A 22,560-nucleotide genomic window follows, 5' to 3' on the forward strand; every position below is an offset into this window, starting at 1 on the left:
CTCGAACTCATGAGCTGTGAGATCATGCCCTGAGCCGAAGTCGGACGCTTAACCAACTGAGCCACCCAGGCGCCCCTACTTGAACATTAATTCTAATGCTTTTTGTTTTTTCCATTTTTTCTTCCTCCTCCTTCAACTCTGTCTAGCTGAGGGTTTTCTGAGACTTTACCCCGGGGAAGTTTACTGATGCCGCCCCTTTTCTCCTGCTCTGAACCCCAAAGAAATAAAGCAACTCATTTCAAAATCTTACTGGCAGCCTTTCTGGGGCTAGGAGTCAGCTCCTGAGTTCCTGAGTCTATGGCTCTGCTCGACAAAACACATTTCCATCCTCTCCCAAGTTAGCATGAATATTTGGGCTTTCGGAACATGAAATCTCTTGTAATCATCATCATGAGCTAAGACCAGAACTACCTGGGGGCCAGAAGGGGAGCATCTTTGTGCACTCACTCTGATACTTAGGAAAGTCAGAAAATCTTTTGCTTTATAAAGCTGTGCTTATATACACACAGGCCAAAGATGAATTCAGACAAGTGGCTCCAAAGGCTTGTAGGATGCAGAGAAAAAGGATGCTTGTAGGAAGTGAGAAATAGATGCAACGTCAAGGGTTCTTCCTGATGTTCTGTGTAGGGAGTTCTGATGGTCTTCAGGAGTCCCTGGCCTGTTTCGGGGGCCCTGAAAAAGAGAACACGGAGACCTGAACCAGAAGAGTAACTGGGAGGTTAGAAACTGAATGGAAATGGAAAATGAAAGAACTTGGATGGGCTTTCATTTGGAATTAAAGGGACAGGGGCACCTGGGTGGCTCAGTCGGGTAAGCATCTTTGACTCAACTCAGGATCTTGTGGTTGGTGGGTTCGAGCCCCACGTCGGGCTCTGTGCTAACAGCTCAGAGCCCGGAGCCTGCTTCAGATTCTGTGTCTCCTTCTGTCTCTGCGCCTCCCCTGCTCCCATTCTCTCTCTCTCTCTCTCTCAAAAATAATAAATAAACATTAAAAAAACTGAATTAAAGGGACTGAAGCTAGTGTCTTCAAGATGATCACCACTATTTTCCTTAAATACTGGATACCAGATGAATTCCAGCTTTAGTGAATTGGGGTTAGATCCAATTGGGAACTTCCTGACACAGAGCTAAGTACTGGAATGTGTTACCGAGGTCACAGAATCTCTTTCAATTGGGGTGATTAAATACTCATTTGTTTGGCAGAAGATTGAAGGCATGTGAGTGAGCCCTTTCAGCTCTATATATACACACACTTACCCTACTAACAGTGTGGCAACAAATAGCCCTGTTTATCCAGTAAACAGGTGCATCTTACTTAGGACTAGGTTTACATTCACCAAGTCGATCATGGATAAATATAAGATCTTTGGATTTTACGAAAGAGACACTGGACTCCCGCAGGCAAGGGAGAGAATGCAGGAAGGGATCCCTGCTCATTTCACCCCGGCCTCTGCTCTGCCCAAGAGGAAGGCAGAGAACCTAAGCCCTGGGGGAATGTTGGGAATGTGGGCTGGGCAAATGGGGAATGTCGGGAATGAGTCCACTGTGCAGAGTTCAGGTTGTACGGGGTGGCTTTGCCCTGCCCTGACATCTTCCACCACAGATGAGGGGCTCTCTGCTCTGGGAGTTATGAATCCTGCTTCTGAATCATATTGCTTTTCTGAGCCCATGTGTCTTATTATAGTTAGAAAAATTTTATCCTGTCTGGCTAAGGCTTCAGAGAACTAGCTATACTGTCAAAATACTCCCTAAGCTTGGGATACAACGAGACCACACAGGCAGCTGTCTTTATTATCACACTTTTCTGCTGATGTTTAGCAAGTCATCCCATTGCAGGGCTCATCAAAACGAATTTTGCTCACATGGGCTGCGTGGCCGGTTCAGTCGGCGGAGCCAGCAACACTTGATCTCGGGTTTGTGACTTCGAGCCCCACATTGAGTGTAGAGTTTACTTTAAAAAAATTAAAATCTTAAGAAAAAAATCCAGGGCCCTTGGGTGGCTCAGTCAGTTAAGCATCCGACTCTTGGTTTTGGCTCAGGTGATGATCTCAGTTTGTGGGATCGAACCCCACAATGGGCTCTTTGCTAACAGCACAGAGCTTGATGGGGACTCTTTCTCTCTCTCTCTCTCTCTCTCTCTCTCTCTCTCTCTCTCTCAAAATAAATAAGCTTAAAAAAATAAAGGCAAGGGGTGCCTGGGTGGCTCAGTCAGTTGGGTGACCGACTTCAGCTCAGGTCATGATCTCAGGGTTCATGAATTCGAACCCCGCATCAGGCTCTGTGCTGACAGCTCAAAACCTGGAACCTGCTATGGATTCTGTGTCTGCCTCCGTCTGTTCCTCCTTTGCTCATCTTCTGCCTCTCTCTGTCTCTCAAAAATAAATAAACATTAAAAATTTTTTAAAAATAAACATCTTAAAAGATAAAATCTAGGGGCGTCTAGGTGGCTCAGTCTGTTAAGCGTCCCATTCTTGACTTCACTTCAGGTCATGATCTCACGGTTTGTGGGTTCGAGCCCCACCTCGGGCTCTGTCCTGGTCATGCAGGAGCCTCTTGGGATTCTATTTCCCTCTCTCTGTGCCTGCCCTGCTTGCTCTCTATCTGTCTCTCAAATAAAAATAATAAAGCTTAAAAAAATAAAAAAATAATGTCCATCATGAGAAATTTTTTCAATAATGACAATTTCTGGGAGGATACTCAGGAAACTTGTATATGAGCTGCCTCTAGAGAGGGGACCTAGAAGGTAGGGGACAGGCCTAGGAAGGGACCTATTTCTCTTTGTCTACCTCTTTGTTTCCTTTGAGTCACTTATGAAGACGATACTTTTTTTAAACACAAAGTTTGTAAAGTTTTGTGTGGATTTAATGTGGCTCTTTCTCTTCCAAAGCAGGTTTTTTCGGGGCACCTGGGTGGCTTAGTCAGTTAAGCATCCGACTTTCGCTTGGGTCATGATCTCGCAGTTTGTGGGTTCGAGCCCCGCGTCGGGCTCTGTGCTGACCGCCAGCTCAGAGCCTGGAGCCTGTTTCAGTCTGTGACTCCCTCTCTCTCTGACCCTCCCCTGCTCACGCTGTCTCTCTCTCTCTCCTAGAAATAAATAAAAATATATTAAAAAAAAACAAAGCAGGTTTTTTCTTTTTCCCCTTTCTTATTTGGCTCCCCATTTCAGTGACAGTCACCACAGCCACATCCCCCATGTACTGACAGCTTACTACGTACTAGGTGCGGTGCTCAGCATCTCCTGTTATTGCGTCGTGATCTCACTTAGCAAGCTAATGAGAACGTTCCCTGGTTTTCCAGCTTCTATAGGTGAAGAAACTAGGGCTTAGAGAGGTCTCGTACCTGTAAATATCGGATCTGGGCTTATCTGTAGGCTCAATGTAACCCCCAAACGTTCTGCCTCAGTAGCAATTAGAACAGTGAAACATTAAGTGCATCAAATATATTAGGGGGCCCCCTGGGTGGCTCAGTTGGTTAAGCGTCCACGGTTCTTAGGATCGAGCCCGGCAACAGGCTCTGTGCTGACAGCGCAGAGCCTGCTCGTGATTCTCTCTCCCCCTCTCTCTTGCCCTGTCCGCTACTCACGCACGCATACACGTGCTCTCTCTCACTCAAAATAAATAAATAAACATTAAAAAAATATTATGAACTTTCTCACAAATCCCTTCATCAGTCAAACCCTTAAAAGGCACAAACGTGATGAAAAACATTTAATGCACATTTTTGCCCAATAGCAAAGCTGGGCTTTTCAGTACCTGTGCCTTTTCATGTTGGGGCCATAGATCATCCTGCACGATAACTGACAAGCCCGATTATTGAAGTAGGAGGTGTCTGATTGCCCACAGCTAAACCCTGAGCAAGGGCCCTCTCAGCAGGACACATCGTAAGCAGCGTTCAGATGGGAAAGGGGACACTTTGGGCCTGAATTAGGAGACACTACCACTAGATATGCCGGCTCTATTTCTGGTTGAGGAGGGGAAAGCTCTGGGGTTCAGAGCAAAGCTGTGAGAATCTCAGAGGCCCCTTGAAAGGACAAGCCTCTGCATTACTGGCAGTTTCTAGGCACACAGAAGAAAGGACAGGATTGCGATGAAAAATAAGTACACAGCCAGCAATTCCAGACACGGCTGCAGAAGGCCAGGTGGGAAGACAGCTGATAAGATATCACACACTCTCATGAAAGCCCCATCGCCCAAAGATAGAAAAGGGGTTTTATAAACAGCCCAAGTTGATGTGGTAAAAATCAAGGCAAGGATCTGGTCATCGTCCTAAAATAAACCTGCCTTCCTTCAAGCAGCTTATTCAGAGTTAGAAGGAGGATTTATGATATACTTTGTACTTTGCAGTACAGTGTCTCATGTGATCAAGCAAGGGTCCTGGGGTCCACTAGCCTCTATCTCCACACCTGCCCCCAACAAGCAACCACGTTAGGCATACTGCGTTTGAAGAGCAGACCCTGGGAAGCAGCAGCAGCCAAGGCTCCTGGTGTGTAGGTTATAAGGTAGAGTATTTGGGGCCTTATCCTTGACTTTAACTTTTTTTTTTTTTTTTAAAGACAAAGAGCACACGAGAGAGGGAGAGGGAGAATCTCAAGCAGGCTCTATGCTGGGCATGAACTCATGACCTTGAGATCAAGACCTGAGCTGAGATCGGGAGTCAGATGCTTAACTGACTGAGCCACCCAGGCGCCCCTCGGGGCTGTATACTTGAGCTTAAACAATGTGGCTTGAGGTGACTCCACGTTGGCACTGGAGCAAAATTTAAGAGAGGTTTCTCCCATCTTCCTTTTCAAAGTTTGCATTGATGACGTTCTTGTAATTAATCACTTCCAAGTATAAGCAACCACCCAGGTGAGCCATGCGGCTGAGAAGCACAGGGGACAGAGGCAAGGCTGAGCCACGAGATATGTCCTTTTCCAGTGCTCACGCATCTCTGCCCAACAAGTCCCAACAGGATGCCGACCTCCAGATGATGCAGGGCTGACTGTCATAATTCCAATGACCTGACCCTGGGAGTCTGACTCCCAATGAATAGTTAAGATTTCTTGGGGCACCTGACTGGTCAATCAGTTGAAGGTCTGACTCTTGATTTTGGCTTGGGTCATGATCCCAGGGCCGTGGGATTGAGCCCCAAGTTGGACTCTATGCTGAGCCTGGAGTTGGCTTAGGAGGCTCTCTCTCGCTCTCTCTCTCTAAAAAAGAAAGAAAGAAGAAAGAAGGAAAGAAAGAAAGAAGGAAAGAAAGAAAAAGAAAGAAAGACAGAAAGACAGAAAGAAAGGAAAAAAAAAGAGAAAATGTACTAGACTTAAAAAAAAGATAGTTAAGACTTACAGAAAAGGTAAGAACTGAAGTAGGCTATGACCAACAGAGACTTTGTAAGAGAGAGCAAACCTTTCCATAAAGTGGTGTTTTAAACCTTTTTAGGATTTCATTATTTCCCTCCAAAGAGAGAAAGTAAATTGAATTCAAATAATCCTTAATGAGGGAAATTAAATACCAAGAAATAAGATTTTGTTGGGCAGAAATGAACTTTGGAGGCTCACCAACAATCAGAACATCTACAGTTTTTTTCATCTTCCAAAAACCAATTTTCTTTATTCCCCTTTAGGAGCAATATTACTCTGGTGGGGAGAATGCATTTCACAGAGGAAATTCAAATGTTTATATTTTAGGAACATATTTTTTTCCTGGATGGCCATGTCCTCATTCTTCTTTTTTTGTTGTTTTTCTTAACTTTAATTTAATTTTATTTAAAACAATTTTTAAATGTTTTTATTCATTTCTGAGAGAGAGAGAGAGACAACGTGAGCAGGGGAGGGTCAGAGAGAGAGAGGGAGACACAGACTCTGAAACAGGCTCCAGGCTCTGAGCTGGCTGTCAGCACAGAGCCTGACGTGGGGCTCGACACGAACCACGATATCATAACCTGAGCTGAAGCTGGACATTTAACAGACTGAGCCACTGAGGCGCCCCTTAATTTTAATTTTAGTTAACATACAGTGCAGTATTCGTTTCAGGAGTAGAGTTCAGTGATTCATCACTTACACAGAACACCCAGTGCTCATCACAATGCATTATTTTTTTTTAATTAAAAAAAATTTTTTTTTGAGAGACAGACACAGAGTGTGAGCAGGGGAAGGGCAGGGAGAGAGGGAGACATAGAATCTGAAGCAGGCTCCAGGCTCTGAGCTGACAGCACAGAGCCTGAGACAGGGCTCGAACTCACGGACCGTGAGATCATGACCAGAGCCGACGTTGGGTGCTTAACTGAGTCACTCAGGTGCCCCACAATGCATTATTCTTATCTAGAAAATTATGGGCTCTACCAAGCAACTAGTATCATAACGCCGAATGGAAAAGAAGTTTGTTGTACATTTTTTCTGGTTAGAATTTTTCTTTTCTTCTTTCCCCGCCTCCCCCCACCCCATCAGGTAAATTTGGTCTTCAGTCAGTTTTTCAGTTTCCAAATCTATGGCTTACATATCAGCAGCTTTGGCCAAATTGTAACTCTGCAACCCTGGTGCATAGCCTGGCCGTTTATCAAGGTTAAAGAAGACAGACTGTACCTGCAAGTTAAGCTTGCACTTTCCCTTCTAGTGCAGAGGCTGGAAGGGCACGTTCCAAGCAGCTGGGACCCCAGCCGGGTGCCGCAGGCATCTGCTCCCTGCAGAACATGCCCTCTCCCCTGGAAAACTCAGCCAGTGGAGAGGCGGTTTAAGCTCTCCTGCTGAGGGAAGAGTGTGATGAATGACAAGCTTAGGGCTTATTTTCAGCTTCAGCCCACAGCCCATTTATTGAACGATCCTGAGCAAAATCACTTAGTGTGGTTGTCCTACTTTTTTGCCTTGGAGAATATGGATACGATTTTACAGACTGCGGCCCCTCTCAAGGGGATATTCTAGGCAGAAGGGAGGTGGGTCATCGGGACAAAGCTCTGAGAGGGCCCAAAAGAAAGGCAGTGAGTGAATTCAAGGCTTTAGTACGAGAACGATAAACAGCTCCGAACGTCAGTCCAATAAAGACGGTCAGGGAACACTCAAGTTCGTTTGGCGCCGAGCAGCACACTAACCACACCCAGGATAAAATCTAAACACAACCAAGGTAACAATGGGGGCTGGTTGGCCTTTACACTTAAGATGAACCACTCAGCAGCGCTGTGTTCTGAGCACCTGCAGTGTTTCCCCAGCGAGGCCTCCTGGGTTTATTAGCTGACCTTGATCACACAGCCGTTACTGCACCCATAGTCCCCAAGGCTGTTCCCCTGAGGCGGGGAAGACAGCAGTGTCAAGGAGAGGGGACAGATGAGTCATTGGATAGCACCAGGCTGGCAAGGGACTTCCGCAGAGAAACTTGAAGTCTCAGGTGCTGCCTTCCGGCAGATCCCGAGAAGCAATCCCCCCTCAATCCTTCATGCTCTTTGTTTGGGGCTTGTTGGCCATCCGGATTCCCCAGGTAATTTCCATTTGTCTGCATGCCCTGATCCTGGAAGCCGAGACAAGTTCCCTGGGGGAGAAAAACCCATCTTTCTGAGTGGGTCTAGGTGCTGGAAAGGGGGTGCCAGCATGAGCGGAAGGGCTGGGAAAAGCACTCATGAGGCAGAGAGAGAGGGAGACACAGAATCTGAAGCAGGCTCCAGGCTCTGAGCTGTCAGCCCAGAGCCTGGCGCGGGGTTCAAACTAATGAACCATGAGATCATGACCTGAGCGGAAGTCAGATGCTTAACCGACAGAGCCACCCAGGCGCCCCAGAGTATTACTGGTAATGAAAAGGAATGAAGTACTGGGGCATCTGAGTGGCTTAGTCGGTTAAGCTTCTGACTCTTGGTTTTGGTTCAGGTCAGGATCTCACGGTTCATGGGTTGGAGTCCTGCACTGGGGGTGCGGAACCTGCTTGGGATTCTCAATCTCTTCCTCTCTCTGTGCCCCTCCCTGCCCCCCCCCGCCACTATCTCTCTCTCAAAAATAAATACACATTTTAAAATAAATAAATAAATAAAAGGAATGAAGTACTGATACATGTTACAACGTGCATCAATCTTGGAAACATTGTGCTTACTGAAATAAGCGAGTCACTAAGGATCAAGTATTGTACGATTCCATTTATATGAATGTCCAGAATAGATCGTCCATAAAGATAGAAAGTAGATTAGTGGTTGCCTGAGGCTGGAGGAGGAGGTGGGGGGAAATGGACAAGACTGCTTGGGAGGATAGGGTTTCTTTTATGAGTTCCAAAAATGTTCTATAGTCGCTTGTTGTGATGGCTGCACATATCCGTGAATATACTAGAAGCCGTTGAACGATACACTTTATTCAGTAAAAAGAATTATTTTTAATGTTTAGTTTTGAGAGAGAGAGAGACAGAGTGTGCGCAGGGGAGGGTCAGAGAGCGAGGGAGACACAAAATCTGAAGCAGGCTCTAGGCTCCGAGCTAGCTGTCAGCACAGAGCCCGACGCGGGGCTCGAACCCACGAACCGTGAGACCATGACCTGAGCCAAAGTCAGATGTTCAGCCCACTGAGCCACCCAGGCGCCCCTGTATTTCTTTATTTTTTAAATTTGAGAGAGGGAGGGGCGCCTGGGTGGCTCAGTCGGTTAAGCATCCGACTTCGGCTCAGGTCATGATCTCACGGTCTGTGGGTTCGAGCCCCGCGTCGGGCTTTGTGCTGACAGCTAGCTCGGAGCCTGGAGCCTGTTTCAGATTCTGTGTCTCCCTCGCTCTCTGACCCTCCCCTGCTCACACTGCCTCTCTCTCAGAAATAAATAATAATTTAAGAAAATAAAAAAAAAATAAAAGAAACACAACCTTAAATTCTATCAGGGACATTTTTTTTTTCCTGAAAGTCCCCTGCCATTTCCACAGTTCAGGCTCCAACCCCCCCACTCCGCATTGCTCAGCCTTCCTCTCTGCTCTTTCCTCTCTTTCTTGTCCAACTCCAAATTTTTGGTTCAATCTTCAGTGTAGAGCATTTCGGTGCGTTCTCTTACCGCTTTGGCGCTTGCAGACCTAGGCATCTGGGGCCTCATCTTTCCTTAAAACGTATATCAAGTCTTTTCCTAAGCAAAGACAATGTCCTCACTATCATGTTTTTGTGTCACTGTTAGGACACAAATGATAATATAAACAACCACTCTGATAATCTGCGAGGAACTAAAAGCAGAAGGGCACTGTCTGTGCTCACGGAGGGCGTAAATGTAGTTAATGAAATGGTATTTATGCCCCAAAGTGCTAAGAAGCAATGCAAAAATGAGTCCTGAATGCCGGGCAGAGGAATCTGGAGTTGGTGTTTGGGAAATAAAGGGCCGAAGAAGGTTCCTGAAGTTGGGGAGGGAGGTGAGGATAGCTGGCTCTCTGGTCAGCTGGCTTCCTGTCTCCACGGGCTCCTCCTAGTATTTTTTCTTTTTTTCTCTGAGAGATAGTGTGCATGAGTGTGAGCAGGGAAGGGGCAGAGGGAGAGAGAGAGAGAAGGGGCAGGATCCATGGCTCATTGTGGAACGTGACGAGGGGCTCGATCTCACAACCCTGGGATCACGACCTGGACCAAAATCAAGTGCTGGACGTTCAACTGACTGAGCCACCCAGGTGCACCATCCCTTTCCACTAATATATCTTTCTTCTTCCCAAACCTATCTTTTATTTTTCTTTTAAGTTTTATTTAAGTAATCTCTACATCCAACATGGAGCTTGAACTCTTGACCCTGAGTTCAAGAGTCACATGCTCTAACAACTAAGCCAGTAAGGTGCCCCTCAAACCTGACTGTTGATTCTACTTCTATTTATTTTATTTTTAATAATTTATTGTCAAGTTAGCTAACATATAGTTAGCTTCGGGAGTAGATTCCTGTGATACATCATTTACATACAACTCCCAGTGCTCATCCCAACAAGTGCCCTCCTCAATGTCCATCTCTCATTTTCACTGCCCCCCCAACCCCCATCCCCATCAACCCTCAGTTTGTTCTCTGTATTTAAGAGTCTCTTATGATTTGTCTCCCTCTCTGTTTGTAACTTATTTTCCCTTCCCTTCCCCTATGGTCTTCTGTTAAGTTTCTCAAATTCCACAGATGAGTGAAGACATGTAACACCTGTCTTTTTCTGACCCAATTAAACTCCTAAGTGACTGAATTCATCAACGCTACGCACTCAGGGCAGAAAAGCCAACTTCACCTAACCCTAACCCTAACCCTAACCCTAACCTTCCAGGTTCCACATATGAGTGAAATCATATGATATCTGTCTTTCTCTAACTTATTTCACTTAGCATAATACCCTCCAGTTCCATCCATGTTGTTGCAAATGGCAAGATTTCATTCTTTTTCATTGCTGAGTAGTATTCCATTGTGTGTATATACCATATCTTCTTTATCCATTCATCAGTTGATTGGCATTTGGGCTCTTTCCATAATTTGGCTATTTTTGATAGCACTACTATAAACATTGGGGTACATGTGTTCCCATGAATCACCACTCCTGTATCCTTTGGATAAATTCCTAGTAGTGCTATCGCTGGGTCATAGGGTAATTCTACTCTTTTTTTTTTTTGAGGAACCTCCACACTGTTTTCCAGAGTGGCTGAACCAGTTTGCATTCCCACCAACAGTGCAAGAGGGTTCCCCTTTCTCCACTTCCTCACCAGCATCTGTTGTTTCCTGAGTTGTTAATTTTAGCCACTCTGACCTGTGGGAGGTGGTATCTCAATGTGGTTTTGATTTGTATTTCCCTGATGACGAGCAATGTTCAGCATCTTTTCGTATGTCTGTTAGCCATCTGGATGTCTTCTTTGGAAAAGTGTCTATTTTGTATTCTGCCTGTTTCTTCACTGGATTATTTGTTTTTTGGGTGTTGAGTTTGGTAAGTTCTTTACAGGTTTTTTGATACTAGCCCTTTATGTGATATGTCATTTGCAAATATCTTCTCCCATTCTGTCAGTTACCTTTAGTTTTTTATTTTATTGTTTCCTTTGCTGTGCAGAAGGTTTTTTTCTTGATGAGGTCCCAGTAGTTCATGTTTGCTTTTATTTCCCTTTCCTTTGGAGACATGTCAAGTAAGAAGTTGCTGTAGGTGAGGTCAAAGAGGTCGTTGCCTGTTCTCTCCTCTAGGATTTTGATGGTTTCTTGTCTCACATTTAGATCTTTCATCCACTTTGAATTTGTTTTTGTGTATGGTGTCAGAAAGTGGTCCAGTTTCATTCTTCTGCATGTTGCTGTCCAGCTCTCCCAGCACCATTTGCTGAAGAGACGATCTTTTTTCCATTGGATACTCTTTCCTGCTTTGTCGAAGATCAGTTGGCCACACATTTGTGGTCCAACTCTGGGTTCTCTATTCTATTCCATTGGTCTATGTGTCTGTTTTTGTGCCAGTGCCATACTGTCTTAATGATTACAGCTTTGTAGCTGAGGCTAAAGTCCAGATTGGGATGCCTCCAGCTTTGGTTTTCTTTTTCAACATTACTTTGGCTACTCAGGGTCTTTTGTGGTTCCATACAAATTTTAGGATTGTAGCTCTGAGAAGAATGCTGGTGCTACTTTGATTGGGATTGCATTGAATGTGTAGATTGCTTTGGGTAGTATTGACATTTTAACAATATTTGTTCTTTGAATCCATGAGCATAGAATGTTTTTCCATTTCTTTGTGTCTTCTTCAATTTCTTTCATAAGCTTTATATAGTTTTCAGCATACAGATCTTTTCACTCTTTGGTTAGGTTTATTCCTAGGTATTTTATGGTTCTTGGTGCAATTGAATATGGATAGGTTCTTTGATATCTCAGTTGGCTCATTATTGGTGTATAGAAATACAACCGATTTCTGTACATTGATTTTATATCCCGAGACTTTGCTGAATTCATGTATCAGTTCTAGCAGTTTTTTGGTATAGTCTTTTGGGTTTTCCATGTAAAGTATCATGTCATCTGTGAAAGGTGAAAGTTTGACTTTTTTCCCAGTATGGATGCCTTTTATTTCATTTTGTTGTCTGATGGCTGATGCTGGGACTTCCAACACTATGTTAAACAACGGTGGTGAGAGCGGACATCCCTGTCGTGTTCCTGATCTCAGGGGGAAAGCTCTCAATGAGCTTCCCAATGAGGATGATATTAGTTATGGGCCTTTTGTATATGGTTTTTATGATGTTGAGGTATGTTCCTACTATCCTGACTTTCTTGAGGGTTTTTATTAAGAAAGAATGCTGTATTTTGTCAAATGCTTTTCTGCATCAACTTCTTTTTCCAAAAGTGTTGGGGAGGAGTGCCTAGGTGGATCAGTCAGTTGTGTCTGTCTCTTGATTTCAGCTCAGGTCATGATCTCACAGTTCTTGAGATCAAGCCCCACGTTGGGCTTTTTACTGACAGCGTGGAGCCTGCCTGGGGTTCTCTCTTTCCCTCTTCACTCCGTGATGCATGCACTCTCTCTCTCTCTCTAAAAATAAATATTTTAAAAAAGTGTACTTTAAAAAATATAAAAGTGACAGGGGAAGGGGCATTCTCCTTTATCTTCAGATAATTAATACTGGCTCTTCAGAAAATGGCTCTGAACTCCTCTGGCAGGACTTTCTGACACAGTTCCCCCACGAAATGCCCCAAGCTCTCTGACCACAACGGCAAGCTAGGCTAGGTGCAATTCCTATCAATGAACAGTGAAATATGGCTTCTCTTCTGGAAGGTTAAAAATGGCTGTTTTGGAGCATGCAGAAGACCTGGATGTCAGTGGGCTGCTGTTTAGTTCTTTTCTTTTTTTTTTTAATGTTTTATTTATTTCTAGGAGAGGGATAGACAGCGTGAGCAGGGGAGGGTCAGAGAAAGAGGGAGTCACAAACTAAAACAGGCTCCAGGCTCTGAGCTGGCAGTCAGCACAAAGCCCAAAGCAGGGCTCGAACTCATGAACCGTGAGATCATGACCTAGCCGAAGTCAGACGCTTAGCCGACTGAGCCACCCAGGCTCCCCCCAAAATAAATAAATATTAAAAAAAAGAGTTGATTATTTCATGGTCAGATTGGCCAGCAAAGCTATCATAACCATGCATGTTGCAATACAAAAAAAAAAAATAATAATGCATAAACATACAAGTTTCACTATAGACCCGGCATTATTAAATTTTATTATTTTATCTAATAGGATAGATGAGAAATGGCACCTGTGTGTTAGTTTTTAATGTTTATTTATTATTTTTAGAGAGAGAGAGATGTGTGCACATGAGCCGGGATCGGAGGAAAGGGGCAGAGAAAGAGGGAGAGGGAGAGAATACCAAGTAGGGTCCAAACTGTCAGCGTGCAGCCTGACGTGGGGGCTTGAACTCACGAACTGTGAGATCATGACCTGAGCTGAAGTCTGACACTTAACCAACCGAGCCACCCAGGTGCCCCCAAAATGAGTATTTTTGTAAATGTCAATCGAACCACGGTACAACTTGTTGTTCAACTCTCTTGTTGAAAACCCTCCGGGTGCCTGCCTGGCTCAGTCAGTAGCAGAGGCAATTCTTGATCCCAGGATCTGAGTTCGAGCCCCACACCAACTGTAGAGATTACTTACCAACCCCTTCCAAGAGTTTTCCAAAGCCCCCAGAATAAAGTTCAAAACCTGCAATGTGGTGCAGAAGACCCTGAATGAGCTGCCCCCTGACACCTCTGGCTTTGTCTCCACCATTCTGCTCTCCCTCTTCTCTGATCCAGACATGCAGGAATCCCCTTCGGTTCCTTGGTCTCATATCTTCCTTCCTCAAGGCCTTTGCACATGCCACCTGTCCCTCTGCAATGCTTGTTTTCATTCCCCTTGTCTGGCTAACTGGTCATCCTTAAGATTTCAGGGTAAAGCTTACTTCTTCAGGAAGCCCTGCCAGAGGCAACCAAGATGCTAAGATCCCAGTAGAGATGCTTGTTTGCAGCACTTTGCACGCTTGTGATGAAGTAATTATTTGTTTAACACCTTAGCTCCTCCACTAGAATATTAGTGGCTCAAGGGCAGGCATCCTGTCAGTTTTCTTCACCACCATATGCCCAGTGTCCAGTTCTGAGCTGGTACATACAAGGAATTCAGTAAACATATGTTGACCAATTGACTGGTAGGTCAACATAGTTTGATGTTGCTGGTCAGTTTCAAAGGGGTTTATTTCAGGCTGATTTAATAACATTTGAGACATGTTTCTTTTTTAAATTTTTTTTTTAAACAACATCAAAAAATTTATTATTGAGAGACAGAGAGAGACAGAGCATGAGAATGGAGGGAGACACAGAATCTGAAGCAGGCTCCAGGCTCTGAGCTGTCAGCACAGAGCCCAATGCGGGGCTTGAAGTCACAAACCGCGAGATCATGATCTGAGCCGAAATCGGATGCTTAACCTACTGAGCCACTCATGTACCCCAAAACATGTTTCTTAAAGTCAAATTACACTGAAATGTTCATCTAGATCTCTCAAATATCCCACAGGGTCACAAAATGAATGAAGCAATGATTCTCTGTTAGCTGTAATACCTAAGGTGAAGTCACTAGGTGCTACTACTAGCTACTACACCAGAGACATTACATTGCAGAAGGAGAAGGAGCTGGGGCACCTGGGTGGCTCCGTTGGTGAAGCAACCAACTCTTGATTTTGGCTCAGGTCATGATCTCACGGTTTGTGAGACTGAGCTCTGTGTCAGGCTCTGTGCTGAAGGTGCAGAGCTTGCTTGGGATTCTCTCTCTCCCTCCCTCTCTCTCTCCACCCCCCTCCCAATAAGTAAATAAACATTAAAAAAAAAAAAAAAAGGAGAGGAGCACCTGGATGATTCAGTCTTTAAGCATTCGACTTCAGCTCAGGTCGTGATCTCATGGTTTGTGGGTTCGAGCCCTGCCTCGGGTCTCTGTGCTGACAGCTCAGAGCCTGGAGCCTGCCTCAGATTCTGTGTCTCGCTCTATCTCTGCTCTTTCCCCACTTGAGCTCTGTGTCTCAAAAATAAAATAAAAGATTTAAACTTTTTTTTAACAAAGGAGAGGGAACTTCTTGCTGGCAGATCTATTAGCTGTATGGCAGAGGAGTGTTACACAGGCCAGACCTTTGAGTGTGGAAGGCCCTCTCCTCTTCTTCTTTTTTCCCTCTACCGCCCCTCCCCTTTTGTTTTAAGGAGAGGCCTATGCGTGTTTATACAGCTAGGGGAAAAGAACTGATAGAAAGGAAGCAACTAAAAATGCTAGAGAAGAGGGTAATTGGGCACCAGTTCATTTATTCAACAAGCATCAGATGTCTGTGGTGTGCCAGGCACTTTGTTAATAAGTAGGGACACAAAGATGAATAAGACAGAGTCCTTGGAATCAAGGGGATCACAGGAAGAGAAATGACACATAGGTAATGCTATTAACTATAGGAAGCCTAGCAATGGCTATATCCATTCTTTATACAGAATTATAGACAAAGAAATGTTAGTTGGCATCCAAAAATAATCACAAAGCAACATCAGATATTATTGCATTCTCTTGAGAAAAATGCCAAAGGGGGAATTACACAAATGATTTACAAGAAATCTTTTTAAAAAATTATTTTACTGATGGGTGTGGGGGAAGGGGGGAGATGAGCATGGAGGAGGGCACTTGTGGGGATGAGCACTGGGTGTTATATGGAAACCAACCTGACAATAAACTATTTGTAAAAAAAAAAATATTTTAATGATTATTTACTTTTGAGAGAGAGAGACAGAGACAGAGACAGAGACAGAGACAGAGAGAGACAGAGAGAGGCATGAGCAGGGGAGGGGCAGAGAGAGAGGGAGACACAGACTCTGAAGCAGGCTCCAGGCTCAGAGCTGTCAGCACAGAGCCTGATGCGGGCTCGAATCCACAGATCGTGAGATCAGGACCTGAGCTGAAATTGGACACTTAACCAACTGAGCCACCTAGGCGCTCCTATCTAGGTTATTTTGGAAGGGAGACAGAGAAGGCTCCAGAACAATGAAGGACTGCAAAAGCGCCTGGTATTGCTAGACAGCCATCAAGACATGACCACAGGGACCTCAGAGCTGTAGAAAGTCTTGCCAAGGTGAACTTAGATTGGGTTCCCTGGGACCCTTTGGCTTGAGTGATTCGATTTACTTATTCACCAAAGTTTTATGGCTAGGGGTACTGAGGGAGGGAATGGTCAGGGAGTAAAGGAGTGTAGCATAATCCCTGAAACTGGTAAGTGCACAGTTCAAGTTTGCTGAGTGATATTCATAAGACACAGTGGAGCAGAGAAACAAGTGTGACTAGAGGAGACGGGGTACAAGGTGGAGCAAGGCAGGATGACTATGTTACATTTGTTAACCTTCCAAATGTAGCCACATAAACCTTCTGGGATGAGGTGGAAAGACATAAGGTATAGGCAATTGGCTAGTTCAATTCAGGAAACATTTACTGGGTACAAGGCTCTGAGTGAGGCGCTGTGGAGACTGCCAGGGTAAGCCAGTGTCTTCAGGGAGCTTCAGGCCTTACAAAAATAATGCTGTACAAAGCATTGTTTTTGTAAAGGTGTCAATGGAGACACAGAGAGGCATAGCACTAGACAGAGAATTTCAGTGACTAAAAGTCAGGGAAGGCTTTGAGGCAGAGAGCATCGGAGGTGAACTTTCTGGATGTGCGTGTATTTGAAGGTTGGCTTTATTGGTAAAAATGAATCTTTAAAGGTAGGGAAGCTCTTGGGTTAAAGAGCAGAGAGGGAGGATGGTCCTGGATGCATATTAAGGATGGAGAATCTGGGGTGCCTGAGTGGCTCAGACAGTTAAACATCCAACTCTTTTTATTTTTATTTTTTAATTTTGGAGACAGAGTTGAGGAGAGGGGCAGAGGGAGAGAGAACCTCAAGCAGTCCCCACACTCAGCATGGAGCCCAACCCAGGGCTCGATCCCACAACCCTGGGATCATGACCTGAGTGGAAATCGAGAGTCAGACACTCAATCAACTGAGCCACCCAGTGCCCCGAGCCTCCAACTCTTGATATCAGCTGAGGTCTTCATCCCAGAGTCATGCATCAAGCCTCACACTGGGAATCCTAAAAAGGGATGGTGAATCTATGTGGCTGCAGGATTAGTTTGGCCTGTGGGGAATTAGCCTGGAAACCTATGTCTGAATTGATTTATGATGGGCTTTGTATGTCCAGCAGAGAGATACAGACTTTATATGCAAGGATAAATTGCAGAAGATTTTTGGGTGCAGAAAGGTAACATGATTCTATCACTGTTTTAAGCAACGGCTAAAACCGTTGAAACACACATGATTAGGCACCAAAAGGATACCTCTTCAGAAGAGAGATTTTAATTACATAATTAAATTCATTAACAGGGGAAAGGGGCTCTTACTTCCCAGGGCCAGCTATGACCCTCTTCTGATTTTATAAACAGATTGAAAAACAAAACACAAAAACCAAGCCTCCAGACTTCCATCTCTGGGAAAGCAGAAGTAAATACTGACACAGGCTTGCTTTGTTTTCCCCAGGGAGCTCTCCTAGACGATTTCTCTATCTAGGGAAAAAATTTTTTTAACTTGTTTTTCCCTTTAGAGTACAGCTGAGTTGAAGGGAAAACTCAAGTATTGCCTTAGATTCTCCAGCTTTGGTTTGGTTGCGGTATTAGTCTCTGAGGGGGTCCCTCCAGAGACTCCGAGCTAGATGTCTCCAGGCATTTGTTCACAGCAACAAGAAGGGAACTTAGAAGAAGTAGATGCGGGCGCTCTGCAAAAGGGCTGATTTTTAAAAGAAAGAAGGCGTCGGGGACGGGACTCTGTCCATCTTTTTTGGATAATTTTGTAGGAAAAGTAATTGAGGTGGAAGCCGTGCCCTCGCCCCTAGTCAGGACCTCTGGACCTGAAAGCACCAGAGCAACATACCCAAGGATGGACAGCGGTTCCTTACTCTCCCTCCCGCATCCCTCGGCGTTTAATTCCGCCAGGCTCCCAGAGGGACAGTTTCAGCTACAGTCTAGCGCGCATCGCAGCCAATAAGAAGCCAGAAATCCCCACCCGTCTCGGATTTCAACCAATCAGTGCCCAGAACGTTGGCTTGCTAGCGGCGTCTCTGTTGTCCGAGAAAGGAGGCAAGCCCCCTTAGAGTTGCCAGCAACGGACATGGCCGCGGCCCCTGGAGGAGGGGACGTGAAGTGAGGAGGGGGCTGGGAGGGAAGAGGACGCTAGCAAGGAAGACAGGCCCCTGGGCCCCGGTAAGTACGAGAAGGCCAGTGGCCCGAGGCAAGGGGAGCGGGGAAGCAAGGGGGCGTGGGGCTCGGCCTTCCACGTCCTCTGGATTCTTGGCCAAGGAGAGAGGAGTCTGGGGTCTGCACCCAGGAAATGGCCTCAGGGGATCTCTTCGAAGGGGAGTCAAGGGACGGGCTCTTGCCTCCAGCTCCTGGCCGTTTCCTTTCCCCAGGTGCTCACACTTGTCCTTAGTCCTGGCCCCTTGGGGGTCCCGCGTCAGATCGAAGCCTCCTGCCAACAAAGAATCCCTGCCCCAGGTTTGTGGGGTGGCTGGGCCCTGGCGCAGGGGGGCGGCTTCCAGCGCCGACGCCCAGTGTATTTATAGGCCTCTGGGGGTCAGCACCCCCCGCCCCAGTTCAAACCGTTGTCCCCGCTGCGCGCGCTCTGCTGCTGCCCGGCCCCTCGTGCTGACCGCGTCCCGGGTCCAGGTGGACGGAACCGAGAGGCTTAACCCTGAGCGGCTACTGTGCAGTTGGAGCATGCCCTGCCTTTTTTCTTTTTTTCTTTCCGTCTTTCCAGAAACATTTAAAGACTCCTTAGAAGCAACTATAGGAACACAGTACTTGCCATCCTGCAAACCGACCGCTGTGCTGTGCCCTCCTTCCCCGGCAGCACACTCTTGAAGTCCAATCTCGCAGCCCCTCGCGTGCCACGGCGTGAGCCCCTCCCAGGTGCCCGGTGCCAGATGCCAGGGAAACCTTGCCCTTCTTTCATTGGTGTGGAACCACAGGCTGCACTTTGGCGTGTTCGTTGATTTGGTCACGTGCTGCTACATCCCACCCTCTCTTCCGAGGTTTTGTGTGGCTCTAGGAAAAAAAAAAAAAGAGGAGGGAGCTTTGCACCCAATCTGTTTTCCTTTGGGCATGTAATTTTTGCATTTGGAGATGATAGTTTTCTCCTGCTTTGTTCACACACTCAGCTTTAGTGACATACTTCAGTTATTCCCCGGGCCCTCTTAGACGGCGGAAGTGGGGAGGGAGGAGTTGTAATGTTTTCATTTTACAAATGTGGAGAGTAACTTTTGGGAGAGGCAAAGGGGCGGGGCCGGGGTCAGCTAGAGCCAGGACTGGAACCCTGAGGTCCAGATTCTTAAGTTGTTTATCCACTAGACCAATTGTTTCCTAGGTGTGATTGAGAAATCAAGCTCCTTGACTTCTATGAGCTTCTTGCACGGCGACTGAGTGCGTTAAAGGAGAAAGCCTGTGGAGGACTTTTAGCTATAGGTGTATATAGCATAGGTACTAGCAGTTACTGGGTTAATGCATTGTGGCCTTCGCTATTTGTAAGTAACCAGCAGGTAGTTCACCGGCTGGTTTCCTGGATTAAAATTTGTGTGGTCTTTCTATATGGGGCCAAATGATTTCAATGATTCTCAGATGAGAGGGCAGGAAGGGACGGAGTCAGAGCAAGGTAACCTCTTCCTCCATTTGGGGGGAACTATTGTGTTACTGATAGGGATAACTCTCGTATAAGAACGGTGTAGAGGCAGGAAAAGGTTGAGAACCACTGCAGAAAAAAATTCTCCAGTGGTCTGTCTTTATGGTAATCTTGGTAAAAGAAAGGCTGATCTTAGAATTCCAACAGGTAGTTTTAATTTTTTTTTTTTAAGCAATGGCACAGATAAGGTTCATCATCTAAAGAGTCAAATAAAAATGGTCCACGGGATAAAAAAAAAAAGTTTGAAAATCACTCTAAAGATCAGAACACATCAGAATGTAGCCTATTATTAACCCTGGAACAGGGGCGGTGTGTTCAAATAAAATCCACAGATTCTCTGCAAGTCTTATTTTAGCTGCCCTGTTAGCTTTAACATCCTTGCTCACTGGTTCTTTTTGTTAGCACTTCAAATAGAGAAACTAAACTGGTGGATACCGTGGAGCCAGTTCCTTGACCAGGGAGGTGAAGTTCAAACCATCCTCTTGTGAATCAGCTGCCAAATAATTGAGAGTTAAATGCCCTTGAAGTTCGCCCACCCCCCTACCCCTACCCTGCCCCTTGTTTGTGGTGACCCGACATCAGAAGATTAGACTGGGGGAGAGCCGGGGCTGGGCAGCGGAGATGGAAGAAAACAGAAAGCCCTTCACATTTCTATTTTGAGAAGTTGCTAGGGGTGCCAGCTCCAAGTGTTGAGAATCAGCGTTTCGGAAAGCTTAACTCCTGCCAAACTAATGAGAAGTGAAGGTCACAATGCTTTGGTTCTGTCCCACTGCCCTTTGCCTAATGTTGGGCTTGGGAAATAGCGCCCTTCCCTCTCCTTATAGAAACTAACGCAAATACTACCTAAACCCAAGGCTTTATTGAACCTTATCTGGTGAGTTAAGTAGGAGCTCTTACAGTAGTGAGTTAGAAAGATACAAAGCCTCTAAGCCCTACCCTGGTGTTCCAAGTAAGAAGTTCCAGATCACTGTTGGCACTTCTCTACTGGTAAATGTGTGTCAATATTTTTTTACCTTGTCATCGGGTCAGTGTTGTTTCCTGGAGAGTGTCTTTCTTTACCTGAACGCTAGGCTCCTTTAGAAACATTGGTTGAACCCTGGTTTCCAAGCCTGGTTTTGTTTCCAGTAGCACAGGTGAACCAAAGGGCAGGCCAAAGCTGTAACAGGAATGTTTTTCTTCCGGAACTGACCCGCCAGCCAGAATGCGTGGTTTGGTGATCAGGGGTTTGTATAATTATAAGCTTTGCCTGTGGCTGCTGAGACTGTAGTAAACAGTATTGGTCACGTGGTGAGGCAAGTAGGGTAAGGGCCAGATTTAAACCCTGCACGATGCCTGCCTCAGGCTCGGCATATCTCACATTGATCGCTTTGGGTTTCCCTAGCTCCGAAGGCCAAAGTGGTAGGGGACTTAGGGGTGCCCAAGGGAAGGAGACCCTTCCAGGGCTTTCACCAGCCTTTGGGAAGTCAGAAACCTCTGTAATTATATAAACCCAGTTTTTAATGTTTATTTTATTTAAAAAAATTTTTTTAAATTTTTTTTTTATTTATTTCTAGGAGAGAGAGAGACAGCGTGAGCAGGGGAGGGTCAGAGAGAGAGGGAGACACAGACTCTGAAACAGGCTCCAGGCTCCGAGCTGGCAGTCAGCACAGAGCCCAACGGGGGGCTCGAACCTACGAACCGTGAGATCATGACCCAAGCAAAAGTAGGATGCTTAACTGACTAAGCCACCTAGGCACCCCTATTTAAAAAATTTTTTAATGTTTATTTATTTTTGAGAGAGAGAGAGGTAGAGTATTAGTGGGTGAGGAACAGAAAGAGAGAGGGAGACACAGAATCCGTGGCAAGTTCCAGACTCCAAGCTATCAGCACAGAGCCCTATGTGGGGCTCGAACCCACTAGCTCTGAGATCATGACCTGAGCTGAAGTTGCAGCTCAACTGACAGTCACCCAGGCGCCCCTTTAATGTTTATTTTTAAGAGAGAGTGAGCAAGAGAGTGGGGGAGGAGCAGAGAAAGAGGGAGACAGAGGATCCAAAGTGGGCTCTGAGCTGACAGAGAGCCAGAGAGCCTGATGTGGGGCTTGAACTCATGAATTGTGTGATTGCGATTCGAGCTGAAGGCTGACGCTTAACCAACTGAGCCACCCAGGTGCCCCTGAATCCAGTTTTCTTAATTTCAGGATCCTTTTGAAAAAGAAATTCATGATAACAATATTCCTTAGTAGGAAGGTGAACAGAAAAATATTGGGAAGTACTTGGAAAAGATATATACTGGAGAGAAAATCAAAGGTGTGTTTAAAAGAGCGTAAATATGCCTGAAGGTGACATGGAACTCAAATGGGGGAATATTGCTTAGTAACATAAGCCGGATCTAATTGCAAAATCAGAATCAGAGGTTGGTGTTTTTTTTTTATCATTATGATAAAATCAATCATTTTATTATATTTTTTAAATTAGAAAAGTTTTTTAATGTTTTTATTTTTGAGAGAGAGAGAGAGACAGTGTGTGAGTGGGGAGGGGTAGAGAGAGAGGGAGACACAGAATCCGAAGCAGGCTCCAGGTTCCGAGCTGTGAGCACAGAGCCCAACACGGGGCTTGAACCCATGAACCCAACCTCAAGGTTTATAAAGCCACAGCAATCAAGGCAGTGTGGTATTGGCCTGGTAACAGAGAATCCAGAAATAGATCCAGATATATTTGGTCAATTGATTTTTGAAGACTGCAAAGGCAATTCGGTGGAGAAAAGACAGTCTTTTCAACAGACTATACTGGAAAAATTGAACATTGAGATAAAAAAAAAAGGACTTGGAAATATAGCTTGCACTATATTCAAAAATTAACAAAAATGGATTCTACACCTAAATGTAGAATTATACAATTTCTGGAAGAAAACATAGGAGAAACTCTTTGAGACTTTGGTTTAGATTTCTTTCTTCTTTTTGAAAAAA

General features: G+C 45.3%; 1 protein-coding gene and 1 long non-coding RNA gene across 4 annotated transcripts in view; one reads left to right on the forward strand and one right to left on the reverse strand.

Moving 5' to 3' along the window:
* Nucleotides 1-17,226: 17,226 nt before the first annotated feature.
* On the reverse strand, nt 17,227-20,816 carry LOC120228103. 2 transcript variants are annotated; one of them, XR_005527410.1, is made up of 2 exons: nt 20,674-20,816; nt 17,227-18,983 (listed from the first exon to the last, which is right to left on the reverse strand). It is a non-coding gene; the product is annotated as an uncharacterized LOC120228103 (long non-coding RNA). The 2 variants fall into 2 exon arrangements; XR_005527411.1 differs by having other exon boundaries at nt 20,628-20,816.
* Nucleotides 17,910-22,560, forward strand: part of TMEM94 (transmembrane protein 94) — a 36,671-nt gene continuing 32,020 nt past the window's right edge. Inside the window, exon 1 of one of the 2 annotated variants that reach the window (XM_039226254.1) lies at nt 17,910-18,143. The gene's annotated coding sequence lies outside the window, so the exon portion shown is untranslated. The remainder of the gene's footprint in view (nt 18,144-22,560) is intronic. The other variant, XM_039226253.1, reaches the window with a different exon arrangement.

Source organism: Hyaena hyaena, unplaced genomic scaffold, assembly GCF_003009895.1.
Source record: "Hyaena hyaena isolate Hyena2069 unplaced genomic scaffold, ASM300989v1 scaffold_21, whole genome shotgun sequence".
In the NCBI taxonomy this organism is placed as follows: Eukaryota; Metazoa; Chordata; class Mammalia; order Carnivora; family Hyaenidae; genus Hyaena; species Hyaena hyaena.